Here is a 19,840-nt window from a genome sequence, read left to right on the forward strand (position 1 = left end):
GGCAAAAATCGGGACAGGAAAAGAAGGAGAAAGAGGTAACAGGTAACAGTAAAATAAAAGGAAAAATGAGAAAGAAAACGAGACAAGTACAGAAAACGCAAAAGAAAATAAGAAACCCAAAAAGGGAAAAGAAGAAGAAGAGAGAGAGAGAGAGAGAGAGAGAGAGAGAGAGAGAGAGAGAGAGAGGAAAAGGAAACGAGCGAGAGCAGAAAAAGAAAGGAAAGGTAACGGAAAAAGAGTTCAAACGGAATATAAAAGCAGTGCTGAGAAGCCCACTCCACAGTAGTCCAAAAGGGCGAAAAGTGGAACTTTTTTCTTAGTGTCTCTTGTTTTCATTTTATCCTTTATGGTCTTCAGCACTTTTATTCGTATGAATATCCCCTAAGTCTAAAACTGTCAAAAGTCTTCGCTTACTATAATGAGAATAAAAAAATAACTTTTTTGTGTTAGCAAACATAGACATAGTTTCTTCGGCAAAGTTGTAAATATTGTAAAAACATGCAACTTTGCTGAAGAAATAAAAATTCTCTCTTTATCGAGTGCTGAACTATAGGGCATATTCTTTAAAACTTCTTCATTTTACAAGAATACAATGTTCTAGGCAATTATCGAAGTTCTCAAAATACACGTTTTTGTAGAAGACCTCAAATCTCTTGGACCTTTACTTGCTAAGTTATCACATACTCAAGCTTTAAATTTCCATAGTTTCACGAGCCCATGGGGTAAACTGGGGCAAGCGGATTTATGAAATCAGCACTTCATCTTAAAGCTTAAGTCGAGTACTATAAACTTGTACGGGTTCCGCTTGTCCCCAACCACCCAAATGAGAGTACGGCAAGCATGCGTTTCATGTGCTTCGCGTTCGCGAAAAGCTCAATACACGTTCATTTTTTTTTGTGCTCGTAGATAGACAAAAAGAGACGTAGATAGATTTCTTCGGCAGTTATAGAAAATATAAAGAAAAACAATTTTGCTAAAGAAATGACATTTCTATCTCTATCGAGTGCAGAGCTGCAGAGCATTTTCTTTGGAAATTCATTAAAAATAAGTTTTTCATATTTAGCGTATGTTGGTTGCATTTTACAAGAGTATATTGTTCTAGGCGATTATTGAACAACTCAAAACACATGTTTTTGCAGAAGGTTGCAAATCTCTATGACCTTTCCTTACAAGCATAAGGGCATAAGATGATGAAGAAAAGAAAAAGTAATACAAAATCTGTATCGCAGTATGCCGCTAGCCCGTATGATTGTCACCATGACGACAGTGGCGTAAGCCTTGAATGCAATGCCTCTCATTCTCGCTCGCGTGAGAATAGGCATCGTTTGCATCTCTCTCGATTTGCAACAACAAAAGAACAAAATGGGACAGAAAAAAAGAAAAGAAAAAGAGAAAAAACGGACCAAAGAAAAAGCTCAAACAGGAGAGAAAAAGACGTAAAAACGGGAGATAAGTCCAAAGGGAAAAAAGGAGTCAAAAACAGAATAAGCGTGACAAAAAGAAGAAAAATGGGAATCTAGATGAGGAAAAACAAGAATGAAAGAAAATAAAATGAGCTACAAAAAGATGAAAACTGGCAAAAAAAAGGAAAAAGCGAAGAGCACAGACAGGGACAGAAAACAGGAAAGAAAATTACAAAAAATGCGTGAAAAACAAGAAGTAACAGGACTGTAAATAAAAAAAAATGAGATACTGAAAAAAACAATGGGAAATGGAACAATGAAATAGGATACTCGGAACAGAAAAAAGAGGCACAGATGGAAGGTGAAAGAAGAAAAGTAAGAGCAAAAACCAAGAAAATGGTACAAAAAAGACGACGGAGCAAAAATGGAAATACGGGAATTGAAAAGAGAAAAGGAGGACACGAAAATAGGTAAAACGTTTGAGAGAGTAAGACGAAAAATGTCAATCCTAATTTCCAGCAAAACTTCGTGTATAAATTCGTGTCCATGACCAAACTTAAGTCTAATGTTCAATCCCAAGTAATAATTCAAAGTTTAATTACGTTCTTCTAGTGGTTTTTATGATCAATTTCATAAAACCGCTAATAAAATTTTGAACTCCACCAAAACTTCCTGATGACCGCTATAAAACTGCCTTCTGACCGAGGGGCCCACTGTTCAGAAGGTTTTATAACCTCTTTAAGAATCAGGTTAGGGATCAGTCAATAATGACGTCCATTGCTCATGGGGGGGAGGGGGGAGGCAATTTCGTGACAGGTTGTGACAAGGGGGGGGGAGAGGTGGTCTACGCAAATGTGACATCCGCCGACAAAAAATTGCATTTCCATCAAAAGGCAGCAAAACTATGTTTCTCAGTCATCCATCACTCATCGATTTATTTCGATTTTCGAACTTATTGTTTCAGCTGACGGCGCTTGAAATTCAGGCACAATTTGTCAATGTTAACTATATAGATCACGCGTTACATTGAAGGATATGTGTTGTGTAAATCAATTTCAGTTTATTTGCAATCAAAGTTTCTAGCTTTTTACTAAATATTAGATAAAAAAGTGCAATGAACTCTTAAATCTATCGTCACGATGTAGTGAAACCTACTTCGCCGACGCAGATTGTAGCTTGTTTTGAAGCGAAGCAGTGATACTTCAATTGAAACCAAAGCTTTATTTCTTCGTTGATTTGTAACAATTTGCAATTGAAAGTTGTTAGAGCATTTTTTCGCAGTTATTAAAGCAGAAAAGCAGAAATTTGGTGGACGTCATATTTGATCGTCCCTTATAAACTTAAGTAGTTTTATCACACTCTGCAGCAAGCAGCAATAAAACCGATTATGCTTATCGCTTTGCTAACTTGAAAATAAATCCGTGAGCAGAAAAGTTAATGTTTTACTGTCAGAACATGCTGATCGATTTGGTTTATAGCGACCATAATGAAATATACCATAGAATAATTAATACATTTGCAGCAGACTCCGTTGGTTTGCAGCATATGCGCATTAAATTTTATCGTGCACGATATTCATGTAATAGGTGGATAAAATCAACGCGCCATCTAAATTTGGCAATTTTTGAAAGCTGTCCTACCCTGGTTGTTCTATTTGGTTAGTAAAAGTTCCCAAATACATGGCCAAGAAATGGGAGAAAGCACCAGGGAATATTAAGCTTGGCAAACTGAAGATTGCCAGACAAGTAGGTCAAAAAACGCAGATGTCCCTTACGCTCTCCGACGCTTTGATAAACATGGATCCGCTAGAGAAAATTCCACGACACCACCGGCTAGAAGCGTCGGTTGTTGCCAAGCAAACGTAGGGTGTGTTTTCTCATAGTGTTCCAACAGTTGCCACGGAACCGGAGGCGGAACAGCAACTGGAAGGACGCATTTTACCGAAACTAGAGTGTCGCCCTTATGATGATGATTGCTACATGAAAATGAAGCTGGAATCCATCCGAAGAGCATCGCAACCAACACGCCAGGCTAAATCGCTGGAAAAAATAGTGAACAATTTCAAGCCCGTTTCCGATCACAAGCATAACATCAAGGACAAACAACGCAAAAAGACCGAAGGGAAAAAAATGCTGCTACGATAAGAATGCCGTCCAGGATGTACTTTTCAATGCATTCGAGAAGCATCAATACTACAACATTAAGGATTTGGTTAGGATTACTCGGCAGCCGATAACCTATCCGAAGGAAATATTGAGAGAAGTCTGTGATTACAATATGAAAAATCCGCACAAAAATATGTGGGAACTTAAGAAGGAGTATCGACACTACAAATAGGCACGAATAGAAAATAACTAATGACTAATAAATTAATGCTATTATAATAACTCAATGACGAATAACAAATTAATGTAATGAAATAAATAAAATTTAAGCTTATTGCGTTCAAAACAACGAAAACATTTGTTCGATATTATTATTCTCGCACAATTTTTCTCGTAAAGTAGCAAATTTCGTGATTTTCCACGGTTTTCCCCTAAATCGCTCAGTTTTTTGTAAATTTGGAAAAATACCATACCATGGGTGGTTTGTTTAAAGATTTTTTTTCCTCGCAGTAAATTTAAAATGCGGAGGGGTTGCGCACAAGACACGGCTTTGTAGCGATTGTAGCATGTGTCCATGTATCTAATAAGGCGACATCCATTTAGTACGTCACGCAAATTTTGACCAAAATCACAACCGACGATAAACTTATCGGCCTGAAGGATTTTGGTGAACGTGTCCCGTACTAGTCGCCATATACTGCTGGTATATGACCTAGTATCAGGCTTGTTAAAAACGCTTTGCCCTTTTGTAGTAGTACAGGAAAAATTCCATCCCTACCCGGTGATTTGAAGGGTTCAAAGGTGTCAATCGCCCACTCAACCTTGCTTCTCGTAAACATTTTTTTGGCCAAAATACATGCATCATTCCTGTTCCTATCTAACCCAGTCATTTCATTCGCTATTTCGAGAATGTCTGTCCTGGTTTCAAGATTTACAGTTCTCAATGCCGGTGCGCTTTGGTCTCCGCACGTATTAATGATTGAACAGGAAAAATGTGTTCTCATCATTAACCTCAATGTTTCCTTAGATGAGTTACTAAAAGAGCCATCCTCTTTTTTCAAAGTACCTAACCCATTAGAATAATCCTTTTGAGTTAGGGTAGTCATCATTCTTGCACATTTTATCTTTAGACTCTTTCTATTTAAATTCTGAACTGCTGAATCGAAGTTAGACTGGTTTAGTAAAGGATCTGAATTGAACTGAACTGAACTCTGTACTAGACTGACCTCTGAACTAAATTAGACTCTGTTCTGGACAGAACTGTAGTCTAGAGAGGACTGATCTTTAAACTAGACTGGACGCTGGACTGGGCTAGAATTTGAATTGGACTGAACGCTAAACTTTTGACTGGACTAGATTAAACTAGGATTCTGGACTGGACTACCCCGAAGCCTCAGTTGTACTGAAGTTTAGACTCTTGACTGGATTAGACTCTGGTCTGAGAGCTCGACTCTGGATTCTGAATTTGACTGGAATGGATTCTGAGTTGGACTAAAATCTGCACGGGATTGGCCCTGAGACTGAACGCTGAGCTTGGATAGATTTTCCATTAGATTGGACTCTGAATCTGACTGGATTGGAATCTGGATGAGATTAGATCTGAATGAGCACAATGACTCATGATTTCATGATTTTAGTTTATGTTTCATGGTAGTACACCATGAATGATAATCATGATATCACGAACTTTTTGCGGTACAACACACCACAAGATCATGAATTATTATTATTATTCATGATGTCGGAATTGGAATCGGATTTCTTTCCATTTAATTTTGGTTTAAGTTTACCTTCGTTTCTGAAACAGTTTTCTGTTTATCTTTCAATAAAAACTCAGACTGTTAATTCCTCTAGAGCAAGACAATCTCACGCAAACCTGTCAGCTGACCTAGAAAAACAAGAGTGTGACCTCATGTTTTACAACAATGTCAACTGCAGTATTTATAAAACACTAGTAAAGTTTACTTCTCTCGAGAATTGTTCATATATATAGTATGCAATAATATCGATCTGAAACTTTTTACGATTGCAGTGTGGGTCATAAAAGTTATTTTCATTTCAATGTCACCAGCTCTCCCGTCGTGAAAGTTAGACGCAAACAATACGTTTGAATGTTTTTTATGTAACGAAACTTTTCTCACTGCAATGAGATTATGAAGCATGATAAAATTCAACTTTCGCCATACGGAAAATACGCTTTCGCCTGCCCAAATGGCACCTTTGTTCCAAGTACCAGAATTGCAGAATGAAGGACTAATTTTTTTTTATCATTCACGACAAGTGAATGATAAAATTCAACTTTCCAAATCATGTCAGTAGCCCAAATCTATAAAACCCTAAAATTCAAATGGCGGTTTCCGATGTAAAAAAAACGATTTTTATTCAATTCACCCAGCATACACAATGGATTGGTGGGTTGAGCTGATACCATAAAACATAAAACCAGCCTTCGTCGAAAGCTTTCAAAGTTGATCATAAAATTGTGCATTTGTTTCCAATTTAGCACCCTCGGCTTAATACTCGGCTCGGCTGCTCCTGCTGCTGCTGACACTTCACCAGAACAATTGAATGAATTTAACGGTTTGCTTCCTTTGGCGTAAAAGCACTTATTTTCCCGACCACTCCGACGTAGGCGTCCAAGTCGCGTCGTCGACGTTTGAGCTCGAAACATGATTTGAACGAAACCGTTCGGCGAAGGCAAGCGTGAATGGGCAATTGTGCACTCGAAATGCGCGGATCGAAAAAAGCAATAAACCCCGGATCGTATGCCGCTTCCTATCTACATGTGAAGGCAATAAAACACGCCACTCGCAATCGAAGAGATTAGTCGCTCGATTTCCAACCGATCTCCGGCGTTTTATGCTTTATGCTTCCCGTTTCCACTTTCGCCTTCTTTGGAGAGCGCCGAAAAATCCAATTCCTGTGTGACGGCTTACGTAACACACCATCGCCATCGCATCGGAATCGGAACCCAACCGAATGGAATCGAGCTGAAGACCAGTTTCTTCAGATGTTGGGTAATCGATTGAAGAATTTCCACGGCTCAGCGGGTGTGTGTGCGTACGTACGGCTGCGGCGCCAACCAAGACGGAGTGGATGGAATCGAGAAGCCAAAAGTAGTTCACTTCTTGCCAGGGGCCAGGGCAGCGCAGGGGTGGCCTGCAACGTGACGGCAGTTCTTGTGCAAAAACACGTACCCCTCGGCTGGCAGGCTGGCTGGTTGGCTCGAGTACTTATGTTCGCACAAACGCGTCAAAGTGTCGATTGCACACAGTACAGTACAGTACAGAGGCACGAGCTTATTGTCCGCGTTTTCTAATTTGCGTATGCTTATGGCGAAATGTGTAGGAAGTGGGACACCGTGGGGTGTGTGTGCGCTTGTTGGATGGGGTTTCAAGAAACCTTGCGTGAAGGAGAGCAGAAAAAAATATGCTAAAACAAACACGGAAAGTTGATAATCGCGTACCTGAAGTAGTTCGTGCATTGTCCGAGGAACCGTGCAACCACCATTTATTGTCGTGGCAGAACTTTCAAGCAAGCGCCTTAGTTTTAAGTAGCTTGTTCTTCCGGGATTAATCGAACGGTCCCCGGTGCTGGGTGTTGTGTTACCGTTTTTACTTCTAAGTCAGTTTCTGGTCTTGTCTGGTGCTGGTAAATGTTAACCGGTATTGATTATCGGAACGAATTCTGATGAACTGCCCAAAACAAAAAAGAGCAAAAACTCATCTCGAGTGGTTAATTTAGCTTTCCAGCACCTCGTAATTCGCTGCGCCAGTTTTAGCGACTGGCTAATGAAAGGCGAGCAGACGGCAGGCAGGGAAGCTGGCCGATCGATCGCCGATTCTCCATTTCAAAGTGCCCCCTGCCTGCCGTGACCAGCGGAGCGTGGTGATTAAATTATCAAATCGATGAGGGTTTTTTCTTCTCTTCGGAAAGCTAAAGATCACCTCTGCACTGCACTGGCTGGCTGCGGATGTTTTTGGGAAAACCCAAACCTCGGCGGGATATTAGCAATAATTGGCCAATTTCGGAACGTTTTATTGGTTCGAGCATTGTCCGATTGGGTTCGACCGGTGGAGGGTCATTTCCTTCAGCAGTGCTGAGCCTGGGAAAAATTCAATTATGGACCAATATAGACAAAGCTAACTAAGTTTGAGTTTCTTCCAGTAGTGAGTGCAGTGCTTGATGAGATTTACGGTTCACTAGGCTGAAAGGCATTCAACCACATTTCCAAACACCTACACAGCCTCCTCCGCTCTCAGCACTCAGACACGCAGGAAGTTGACTGACTGAGTACTGACAACAATTGCCGCGGAACCATGTTGCTGCTCGGCGGCTGAGATGCAATCCGGTGCGGCCGTAATTCGATTACACGATTCAAGAAAAACGGAAGGGTGCCGATTTCATACACCCGAGCGAAAGCGAAAGTCGGCTGAAGGAGAGAACAATGTTGGAAAATTGCGCAGTTATTATGCAAATCGGCAGGCGGGCCCCGTTCGGGGGGTTTCGAGAGTATCTCCGGAGCGCTGGAGATGTTGTTAGGCTTTTTTTTTGTTTTGTGGGAGTAATCACGCCGTGGGAATCGCAGTTCTTGACAGCTGCTGTTCCGCAGAGGAAGACCCGAGCGAGATGCGATTTCGTGCTTGATGAGAGTGTGATCGACAGCGGTAATTAGTTTTTTTATGGCTAAGGACTGTGTACTTGGTTGTGATACTTGGTGGAGGTATAATTAGACTTTTTCTTGACTTTGATTTGGTGAAGCTAATTTGCTCCACTTTATGCTCCATCATAAAGTTTACTCCACTGTAGATGGTGCATAAAGTTTGGCTGCATAGAAAAGGTCTAATTTACATTGGAAAATTTTTGGCACAAAAAATAATATGCTGAGCGTACGATAAATTTTTGTATTTTTTATCCAGAAAGGTAATAACGGCTTATAACTTGAAAACAAAGATATTCTATTTTCAGCAGTTAGTAGTATCTCCCAGCAAAATTAAACTATACCATGTGGATTTTGCTACCTTTGTTGAGTTCCTCATGGGATTAACGTATGACCATTACTTTTCGTAATATATACTAAAATTACCGTAATTTTCACGGCCAAATCAGTCTGAAAATATGAAAAAACCAGTTTGGTCTCTACAAAGCAGAGTCTTTGGCTTAAAAGCCTTTTTAAAAAACTTAACCCTTTTTATTCGACAGACGTACTCTAACAGCTGGCAACACAGGACAATTACAGGCTAGAGCAACGATCCTGCTGACACAGCAATCAGCCGAGATTCAAACGTACGACGACTATTAGACCAGTATCGTACATAGAAGCTAACTGGTTAGACTAAACTCGATTTTAACATTTTAAGTTTGATTGTACCGAGAAAATTTTTGTGGATTCAATACTAACACTAACGGTAATACTAACGGTTCCGAGTTCTTTTAAATGCAGTCTACTCTCTATAGAGTCTAGATTGCTGAACAGTTCAACCCAGAACTCTAGAACTTCTAGTTCCTGAAACATTCAATATAGCTTAGTGAATTTTGAAAATAAGACTGAAACCAACGGCAATATTCTGTCTTCTAATGTGTAGAATGGTGTAGCCTAAAAATAGTGTCGCTCAATTCATAGTCCAATCTAGTCCATGGTCGAATTCAGTCCAGTTAATAGTTCAGTGACAGATCAGTCTTATCCAAAGTTACCACCAGTCTAGTCCGATCTAGTCAAGAGTCCGATTCCATGCAGATTCCAGTCCACGAATACAGAATTCAGCTCAGTCAAATTCAGAGTCTTTTCTAGTTCAAAATCCATGACATTTCATAGTACATTCCAATCTGGGGTCTAATCCAGTTCAGTCTAGAGTGGTCCAGACCCCCATGCGTTTTAAATCCAGCCTAATCCAGTTCAGTCTTAGTATTGCAGTATATTTGGGATTTTCAATTTCAAATATCGGATTTATAGTGTATCGAATTCGGTTCAGTCAAGATTCCACAATCCGATTCATTCTAGGGTCCAACTTAATACGGAGTTCGGTTTAGTCCAGAGCGCATTCCTGTTCAGAGTCCAATTTAATCCAGTCCAGTCAAGAGTTTGGAGTTCAGATCATTTTATATTCCAGACCAGAGTCAGTCTGGAGTTCAATCCACTCCATTTCAGAGTCTAATTTAGTTCAGAGCTCCGTTTAGTGTAGAGTTCAGTTGTGTCCAGTCATATTCAATTCATAATGCAGAGTAATTCAGAATCCAGTCCACTCTATCGCATCCTGGTTCCAGTTCAGTCAAATTCAGAGTCTATTGCAGAATTCAGCCTACTTCAGAAATAAATTCAATCTCGTTTAGATTCCAATCCAGTTAAGTTAGAGTCCAGTTTAGATCAGAGCGTAATCAGGTCCAATCCAAATTCCATTTCCGTTCAGTCCAGATAAGAGTGCAGTAGTATCCAGTTCAATTCAGACTCTGGTGTAGACCAGAGTCTATTTTGGCAATTTTCAACCCGATTCCGAGTTCTTTTAAATACAGTCTACTCTCTATAGAGTCTAGATTCCTGACCAGTTCAACTCAGAATTGATTCTAGTTCAGAATGTAGTTCAGTTCAGTCCAGGCTAGAGTTCAGTCCAGTTAAAAGTCAAATCTACTCCAGATTGCAGTCCAGTCAAGTATCCAGTCCAATGTAAAGTTTAGCTCAGTCGAGAGACGAATTCCGTCCAGTGAAGAGTCCAAGCTCCAGTTCAATTCAAATTCCAGTCTAGTTCGGAGTTCAGCACAGTTCATAAAACAATCCAGGCCAGTCCAGTCCATAGTGCAGTTTAGTTTAGAGTCCAACCTAGTTCACAGATCAGTCCCATCCAAAATTACCACGGTTACAATGGAGCCCAACGTCTAATCCGTATCTAGTCCAGTTTAGTTCAGAGTTCAATTCAGTTCTGTTCAGTCTATGATCCTTTCCAGGCCTGGCAAGATTTTAATTCCTTCCACATAACAGTTCACTCCAGAATCCAGTCCAGTCAAATTTAGAGCCAGGTTTAGTCGAAAATCTAGTCCAGTCCAGTTCAGACTTCTGCTCAGTTCAGAGTCCAATTTAGTATACACTCCAGTCCAGTCTAGTACAGAGTTCAATTTAATTTGGTGTGCAGTCGAGAATTTAGAGTTAAGTCTAATCCAGTTCAGTCAAGAGTCAATAGTTTGGAGTTGGATTCTAAAAGCTGTGGTAAAGGTGTGGTAATTCGCCATTTGAGCTTCAACTTCAGCATTTGGAAGCTAATGTAAAAATTTAGCATTTGTTCTCGTATTATGAATATAGTATTAGCATTTTATTTAAATTTTTCAATATAAAATATCGGGCCTATAATGTCCAGCCAAGAGTCCAGAATCTAATCCAATTTCACATTCTAGTCCAAAAACCAACTCAATCCAGATTTTATACCAGTCCAGTCTAGTCAAGAGTCCAGACTCCAGTCCAATTCAGATGCCAGTCTAGTCTCGAGTTCAGCCTACTGCAGAACCCAAAATCCAGTCCAGTTCAGTTCAGAATCCAGTTCAATTTAGTTCAGAGTCCAATTTAGTCTACAGTCCAGTCTAGTTCAGAGTTTAGTTTATTCCAGAGCTCAGTTCAATTAAGAGTCCAGTTTGACCCAGTTCAGTAGAGAATTTAGAGTTCAGTCCAATTCAACTCCAGCTCCAGTTCAGTATAGTCCAGAGTGCAAGCCAGTCTAGAGTCCAATTGAGAAGTCATATTAGTTTCTAAATCAGTTCAGTCTTGAGTTCAATCCGGTCCAGTTCAGAATCTAATATAGCTCAGAGCTTTGTTTAGTACAAAAGTACAGAGTCCAATCCAGTCTAGAGTTCTATCCCATCCAGATTCCGATCCAGTCAAATTCAGAGTTCAGTGTAATGTAGAATACAGTTCAGTTCAGAGTCCAGTCTAGCCAAAAGTTCAATCTCGTTCAGCTTCCAATCTAACTCAGAATCCAACTTAGTCAAAGTACAAAGCCAGAGTACTTCAGAGGTCAGTCCACCTTGGAGTCCAGTTTAATACAGTCCAATAATGAGTTGCATTCAGATTCCAATTCAGTGCAGTCCAGAATCTAGTCCAATACAATTCAAAGTTCAGTCTGGTTCAGAGACCAGTTCAGTTGAGAGTTCAATTCAGTCCAGTCCATTGGATCCCGATCCAATGCAGTAAAAACTAAAGTCTTATTCTTGTTCAGAGCTTAGATAGGAATTACTCCATTCCTGCCCTGTTCACAATCCAGTGCAATACAAGGTCACTAGCAGTTCAGTCCAATTTAATTGAGAGTCCAATCTAGGTTCGACCAGTCTAGATGGAGTCCAGTCCAGAATCTAGTACTGTCGAGAGCCCAGTCTAGTCAGCAGTTAAATCACATTCCGACTCCAAGTCAGTTCAGAATCCAATTCAGTCAAAAACAGAGTCAGGTCAAGTTTAGTTCAGCGCAGACCAGAGTACAGTCCGGTCTAATCTGGATTTCATATTAGTCTACTCCAGTCCGGAGTACAGACACCAATCCGATTCAGCTTCCAGGGTAGTCCAAAGACTGGTCCAGTTCAAAATCCAGTATAATTCAGTCCAATTCAGAGACCAGTCCACTCTAGAGTTCAATTTTTCTATCCATTCCAGACCAGTTCGAATTTAATTCAGAGTTTAATACGGTTCAGAGTTTAGACTAGTCTAGTGCGCAGTCCAATCGAGAGGTCCAATCCAGTCAAGAGTTTAATCTCGTCCGAATTCCAGTCCAGGCAAATCCAGAGTTCAGGTCCCGTAGTTCAATCTTGTCCAGTGTAATTTCTAATTTAGTTCAACGATTAGTTTAGTATAGAATCCAGTTCAGTCGACAGTCCAATCTAATCCAAAGTCACTACCCGTCCAGCAAAAATTTAATTTAGTCTGTTCAGTTTAGTTCAGAATGGCCAGTCCAGCGTCTAGTCCAGTCGTGTTCAGTCAAGAGTTGAATCTCGTTCAGATTCCTATCCAGTTCAGTCCAAAAGAGATTTCTAATCCAGTTCAGTCCAGAGGATAGTTAATTCCAAACTAAATTCCACATCAGCCCATTCTAGTCGAGAGTGCAGGCTCCAGTCCGATTTAAACTACAGGCTAGTCCAAAGCCCAGTCCAGTATAGTTTAGTCCAGTCATGCAATTGAGTTCAGTCCATTTCAGAGTTCAATCCAGTCTAGAGTGCAGTTCAGTCGAGAGGTCCAATCTCGTCCGAATTTCAGTTCAGTCAAACTTGGAGTCCAGTTTAGTCCAGAGTCCAGCCCAGTTCAGAGTACAATCCAATTTAGAGTTCAGTGTAGTTTATAATCCAGTCCAGTCTTAAGTCCAATTCAGACCACAAACAAATCCTGTCCTGTGCCAGTCTAAAGCTTGTTTTAGTTCAGAGATTAGTTTAGTATTATCCAGTTCAGAGCTCAGGCCAGTCTAGATGGAGTCCACTCCAGAATCTAGTCCAGTTGAGAGCCCGGTTTAGTCAAGAGTCCAGTCTCTATCCGATTCCAATTCAGCTCAGAATCCAATTCTGTCAAACACAGAGACAGGTCAAGTTCAGTTCAGAGTATAATTTACATCAGAGCTCAGTTTAGCATAAAGTCTGGGTCAGTCAAGAGTTATATCACATCCAGATTCAATTCAAACTCAGAATGCAGGGTTCAGGGTTTATTAAAGTCTAGCCTAGAATACCGTTTAGTTTAGTTAGTTTTTAGTACATTGTCCAATCCAGTTTAATCCCAGCCTAGTTCAGTCCACAGAAAATAGCTCCAACTAAAATTTCAAATAATTCTTTACAAAGAATTTCACATAAATCATCTTTATTAAGCTACTAAGCAAACATTATTTGTCTGCACTAGCATCAATCTTATCCTGAAAACCAAGCTTGTCGTTTTGATGATGATGAAAAGTCTACAATTTACTCTGAAGACAACATTTTAGATTGCCGGCATTTTCGAGCTTAATATTTTCAATCAAAATGCCATATTTGTTATTAAAACAATGTTTCTCATCATTTCAACCGCAATTTCCTAGTAGTCATAGTCATTTTGGAAGAAATCATTTATTTGCCATACATAACCTCATTCGCATTGTGGCAAGTAAAGTGTCAACAGTTTCGTGAATTGCTGTAAATTATTTTTGTGCAGAAATTTAAATTATCATACTGTAAATTGTAGTCATAAAATGTATGAATAAAATGCATGAAATTTACTTTGCATTAAGGCATAAAACTTATTGTAATAATGGATAATGTGCAGTATGAAAAAGGATAACAATTCACAGAAGTCGTTTTGTCCCAATTCAATTAGCGATTTGTTTGCTCCGAAATGCTACGGCTTAATCATCATCACAAACAGCATTTATTTGACGGAAATTCGCTGGGAAAAAAGCAAATCAACGGCGTCGTTGTTTCTTTTTGTTTTTTTTTCCTACTCCGTTGATTAAAGCAGCCGACTTTCATGGCGGCGGCTGGCGGCGTCGCCGCGCCGGCTTCGACAGCCTCACGAAGATAATGATAATATCAGTAGGACTTTTTTGCTAATTTCCGAGAGCATCTAGCGAAAATGACTGCACCGGGTGGGCCACCGGGCGGTAATATTGTGGGTCAGTCGGGTGGTGATGTGTGCGGTCGATTTTGCCAATGACCGGTTGAACCTCGCACGTGTGAGTGTGTATGTGTACGTATGAATCGCTGGTCACGTAACAGTTTGAAAGCACACAGCTCGATTTTCAATTGATTAATGGTTTCATCAATGTTGCTCTCTTCGATGGAGATACAGTAATTGAATAATGTTGCTCATTTTTATTTTTTGAAAAGCACAATGTTAGCTCCGATAATGACTAGGTTTGTTACTATTTTAACCCTACGATATATGTTTATAACTGATTGCAACCACAAATGGAAAACACAAATGGCGCGCCGCCAGTACAAAATGAAAAAGAAAGTACCCACCAACAACTGACGGACGGTGATTCACGTACAATGGCTGTGTTGTTGACATTATGGTTTTCTGCAGCGGAAATGATGACAACAACGGTTAGCACGTCGCTGTCGCTGTCACTGTTTTCGCCGAAGTCGGATTGGGAGAGCATTTTGCGCAATTTCCTGATTTCAGTTAGTGCCGGTGAAAGCAAAATGTTGCGGTAATGTCAATCATGCAACAAATGACAACAAAATGCTTACATTGTCCAATGTCCATATAGAAAACACCTTTCCCGGAAGGAAATTTGGACCCATTCAGCGTCGAAATTGTTTGTGATTAAAATTTAAAGATTGAAGCCCACGAGGGTCGATGACTGAGAAAATTTCTCGTCTAGAACAAAACAACAACAGGCGGTTTGAACAGTTCAAACTAAATACCAGATCTTATCGAACCGGCTCTGTTGTTGTTCTGTATCCCACACGGGGAACTTGTTTACGATCCCGGACTGCCCATCCATTAGTCCAAATCATTGAAGCCAGATGCCGTTGACATCGATGCTCCCATGGATTCCGAATTTGGCGCACCAACGCTAATTAAGCCATAAATGCAGCGTATCCAAAGTTGGTTTATCTAGTACAGTGTCGAACCCACTCATTCACTGGATTCCTTTATGTATAACAGTGCCTTTCCCCAGTGTGATGCCTCCGATCCGGCCGACCGAAATGTAACGGATTCTGAGTGTGAGACAAAAGCGTACCCTCCCGATCGGGACAATTGGATGCAGATCGAATCGGCCGGGTATCGTCTAGCACTGCGTGGGTTACGACCGGGGGCGGTCGTTCAAAACCAATCGGTTTCGTTATTTCTCAGCTAGTTGCGTTACAACTCGGGAATGAACCTTCCCGGCCCAGCAGTATTCAGTTGATAATTGCTTCGCGGTCGTCGTGGGCCTGTGAAGCTGCTCCGAACCCGCTTTGAGACCTCCCCCCCAAATGAATCTCGCTGGTATTTGCATACGCTCTATTCTCTTCTATTCGTTCGAAAGTGTAGGCGTTAAACTCCTGGGGTCCAAATTTAAATCAACAAGTTTTCTCCCGCAGTACAACAAAGCAGACCCGTGGGCTAATGGCTAGGTTCATCAAATAAAACCTGAACTTGTTGTTGCAAAGTGATAGTTTCGAGCGAAAACGAACCACCTTTTAATTTCAATGTCACGCAGTGCGATGTTTTGTTTGCGATTTCAGGTGACCACAATGGCGCGCGCTGGTCACAAATTGAGGACACCACAAAGAAGACGACGACGACGACGTTGGGTAGTCAGTGTTTACCGTTCTCGATTGGGATTTTCTCCACTCTCGGTGTTTGCTATTTGCGATCACTTTGCATGCGGTTTGAATTTAACCAACCGTAAACAGTGCAAAAAAAAATGATCGCTATTTGATTGCCTGCTTGTTTGCTTGCTTGCTTGCTTGCAAGCAGCACTGCACCACCGGTTTAGTTTGATATGGACATTCAAGGCAAGCCGCGCGCGCTCCGGCAACCAGGACTGACGGAGGTTATTTAACATATAGGTACGGGCGCAAGTACGTGCGCGGCCAGCTTATCTAGAGCGCGGAAAATGAAACCGTGCACCACCACCACCACGTGCAGTACCTAGTTTGAGCACAGTGCTGACCAGCAACAGCAGCAGTTTGAGTTATGCTTACAATTATCATGCGCGTCAGGAATGGACTTTCTCGTTTTGGTGGGCTAACCAATGAAGCACGCGATCCGTGCCACGCTGATTGACCCAGAATGCAAAGGATCGCGCGAGGGTTTGCACGTTCTGGCTAAATTGCTAGGAAAAGTGCGCTGCGGGCTAATTAAACATTAGATAATCGGGATTGTTTTCGGCTGACAGCACGAACCACCTGCTTGACGCCTGACGGCGTGGTGAAAGCTATGTGCTCCAATTAACTGCCTTCTATAACGTAGGTGATACAGTATTATCCGCAGCAATTATTTTCATTTGTGAGACAAACCGTGAGAACCCCGTTCACAAATCCAACCAGCATCTAGCCAGTGCAGTGCAGTGGTGGCGGTCGTGATTGTAGCGATCAGTTGCAAAGCAGCGCCAATTGAAACAAATTGAACTGACCTTCAGCGGTTGAGTGTCCGCGGTTTAGCTAAAGCACACCGCATTCTGTCATTGTCCACGGTGTGGCGAAAAGCTCAGACAATCAATCAGATACAGGAGCCGGGTGGAGAGGGAGAACGGAAAGGATCAATGCTCCTGCGGTCAACTCTCGAGTCATCGATTCAATCAAAATTCAGGTTGCATCCCAATTGGAACCGTAAATGGGAGTCAATTCTTCCGCCAAACTCAACAATAATGTTGAGCGCAGCTGTTCCAGCAGCTTCGCTGCGCTCTTTGTTCTCGCGAGTGCGGAGGAGTGAATGAACACTTAACTGATCGATTAATATTCAATGACACCATTATGCGTGCGTGTGTGTTGGTGTGTGTCTGTCTTCTGCTCGGTCGGCCCGCGGTTCGCGGTTTGCCAGAAGACCTTGTGCTGTTAGGGGCGAAGCTGTTTTGTTTCTATAATCATGCGGGGGTTGATGATAACAAAGTGGTTTCTGGTCGAGTGCCTATGATTAATCTATGGCTGCTTTACAATGTTTGCCTATTGAAACAATAATATTAATTAAGTACGAAACGTGTCACCCCCGTTGTATAAGAATTTTGAATGTTCGATATTGATTGTTCTTTGGCTTTAAATTATTTGTTTCAAACACAATGCAAATTCATGGTTTGGCTTCCCGGTTAAACGAAGAAATGGAGTCCTAACCCTGCTCTGTCCTGCTTCCTGCTCTGACAATGGAAAAAGAAGTCAAAATTGCTGATTGGCCCGAAGAAACATCGCAAAAAGTATTTCTTTAGCACAATTATAGGAACATCAAAATCTATCATATGAACATTGGTGCAACTACTGGTACAATCTAATTAAACTGAAATTTGTTTTTCTTTTTGTAAAGTTGGTCGAGGTTTAATCGTCGTACGAAAAAAATCTTCGACGTTGGGACAAGGGTTTTTTTGTCACTGTTTCTGGTATACTCATCGTAACGAATGCCAACTTATTGGGGGGGGGGGGGGGGGGGGGGGGTGAGACTGTCACCTTTTTCCTCAAAATAGGTACGATAAAACGTTGATGACAAAATGTCATGTTTGCAATCACGAAGTAAGAATTTTCAGTTGGACAATGCTTCATTATTTTCAATTTTTCAATAGTAAAAAGAGTTCTCAAGAATCAATAAATTCATTCATTTGGGTTTCTCCGATTGGTGTAAAAATATTGTAAATTGATCAGGAAACCGCTAAGTTATTAGCGTTCAAAACCTGAACACTGAACACCGAAGATCCATTGTACTTCACCAACGTTTCGGCGATTCGCTTGCAGCTTCTTCTAGGCCCATAGCACAATTGAATATATACTTAGGCTGTGAACCATTTCGCGAAATTTTTAACTTTTTGGTTAAAATTTGACAGTTCGATGGTTATTTCTCCTTGAGTGGTTAAAATCAGTTCAGAATGTGAACCATTTCATATTTGACGGATTGATAGTTTTTTTGCTCAATGAGAGCATATAAGGTGAGGATGAAAATATTGTTTTTTCTGTCCGAGTTAAAATCGGAGGAATTTTTGATGTTCATTTGCTTTTATTCGATAGATAAAATTCATCTCATTTCAACCCGAATTGTTTGAGCAAATTTATAATGCAATAAGCATCCATACCAATGTAAAAAAAATCTAACGAAAAATCAGTGAAACTTGTCGAAGCTCTCTTCCTCACCTGTGCATATCTCATTGGCTCTCAGAACTTGGTTAAAACTAACCATGCTCCCGAGCAGGGTTATTTTCGGAAAACCATCGAACTGTCAAATTTTAACCAAAAAGTTAAAATTTTCGCGAAATGGTTCACAGCCTTAAGGTGAAATTAGTCGTCATCAATTCTGCCAATTTCAAAAGCAGTTTTTTGGTTTGAAACAAAAATTCTGTTCATGAATGTATATATTCGCAGATTGGCAAGAAGAATGCAGTACAGTACACTTTTATAAACATTTATAAACTCTCCGACGAAGAGTTAATGACTGCTAATTTCCCCTTAATGTGGAATAACTGTGGCATCATCAAGACAGCGTAACATGCCATACCGCGTGTGCGATCGATAAACAAAAAATTGTGCGTAATGGACCCATCAATTGCTGTTTAACTATTTTGTTTATGGGCCCATGTGAACAATTCTCAAATCAAAAAGTCGAAAACTTATAACATTTCTTGAAGGATTACTATGAAAATAATCATATTGATAAACAGTGAAGAGTAAGAAGCTATATACCTACTCTGCATACAATTTTTCTGCGACTTCCCAAACACAGACGATACATGAAGCGTAGCGTCGTAGCGTGCGATTGACTAGACTTGCCTTCGCCAAGCGCGTTAGCTCTTGGGGTATAATGTTAAATTTAGAAAAAGCACAGAATTAAGACAGGAGGGCGTGCCAATTTTCAGTCTTCGCCAAGGGCGCCACAATGGCATGCTACGACTCTGGATTCATGCATTTGTGAACTACCTACTGTGTGGGAAGAATGATATACAAGAGAACAAATAAGTATAAGATGCCCTTCTTTGTTCAATACGGGGCCTTGACGGAAGCAGCTCAGGGATAAAGAACCGGACAGAACAGAATACGATACAACAGGATTGGAACACATCGATGTAACGACGAGTATTGCTTGTTATTCTATGGCAAATGACCAATAAAAAGCAAAGCCTTGGGTTTATACCGTCTTTAGACATTACCCTTCTTTATCGACAGACTTCACGTCCGGCTGTTAGAGTACAGGAAAATTACGGGGCCAGTGCAACGATCCTACTGACTCTACCTAGCAAGCACCGTCTAGCCGAGAATCGAACATACGACGACTGTCTTGTTAGACCAACATCGTACCTAGAAGCTAACTGGGCGATGTCCAATAAAAGAGACCAATCTCACTACTCTTCTTTTGTACGGTCCCTTAGCGATCCTAGTTGCTGCTCCGAAACAAGCAGACAGCACAGAGCACGCACGAATGGGAGATGGGACGGAATACGACTGGATACCATCAAATGAGCTTGACCATCGATGAGCTTGGTTTTCAGAATCTTTACCAGTACGGAAAAATGTCCCAACTCCAAGTCCTAAGTCTAAGCGCTAGGCCAAATCCTAAGTCCATGTCTCAAGGCTAAATCCCAAATCCATGTGTCCCAAGTTGAAGTCCAATTCCAAGTACAGGTTCTAGTCGAAGTCCCAGTCCAAGTACGAGTTCAAGCCCAAGTCCAGGCCCAAGTCGCAGTCCAAGTCCCAGTCCAAGAGTCTAAGTTACCAAGCTCAAGT

General features: G+C 41.0%; 1 protein-coding gene and 1 pseudogene across 7 annotated transcripts in view; one reads left to right on the plus strand and one right to left on the minus strand.

The window, feature by feature from the left end:
- Positions 1-19,840, minus strand: part of LOC128734391 (IQ motif and SEC7 domain-containing protein 1) — a 221,057-nt gene that overhangs the window by 149,350 nt on the left and 51,867 nt on the right. The window lies entirely within an intron of this gene.
- Positions 1,188-3,740, plus strand: LOC128735201 (general transcription factor IIF subunit 2-like; annotated as a pseudogene).

This window comes from Sabethes cyaneus, chromosome 2 (genome assembly GCF_943734655.1).
Source record: "Sabethes cyaneus chromosome 2, idSabCyanKW18_F2, whole genome shotgun sequence".
NCBI lineage: Eukaryota > Metazoa > Arthropoda > Insecta > Diptera > Culicidae > Sabethes > Sabethes cyaneus.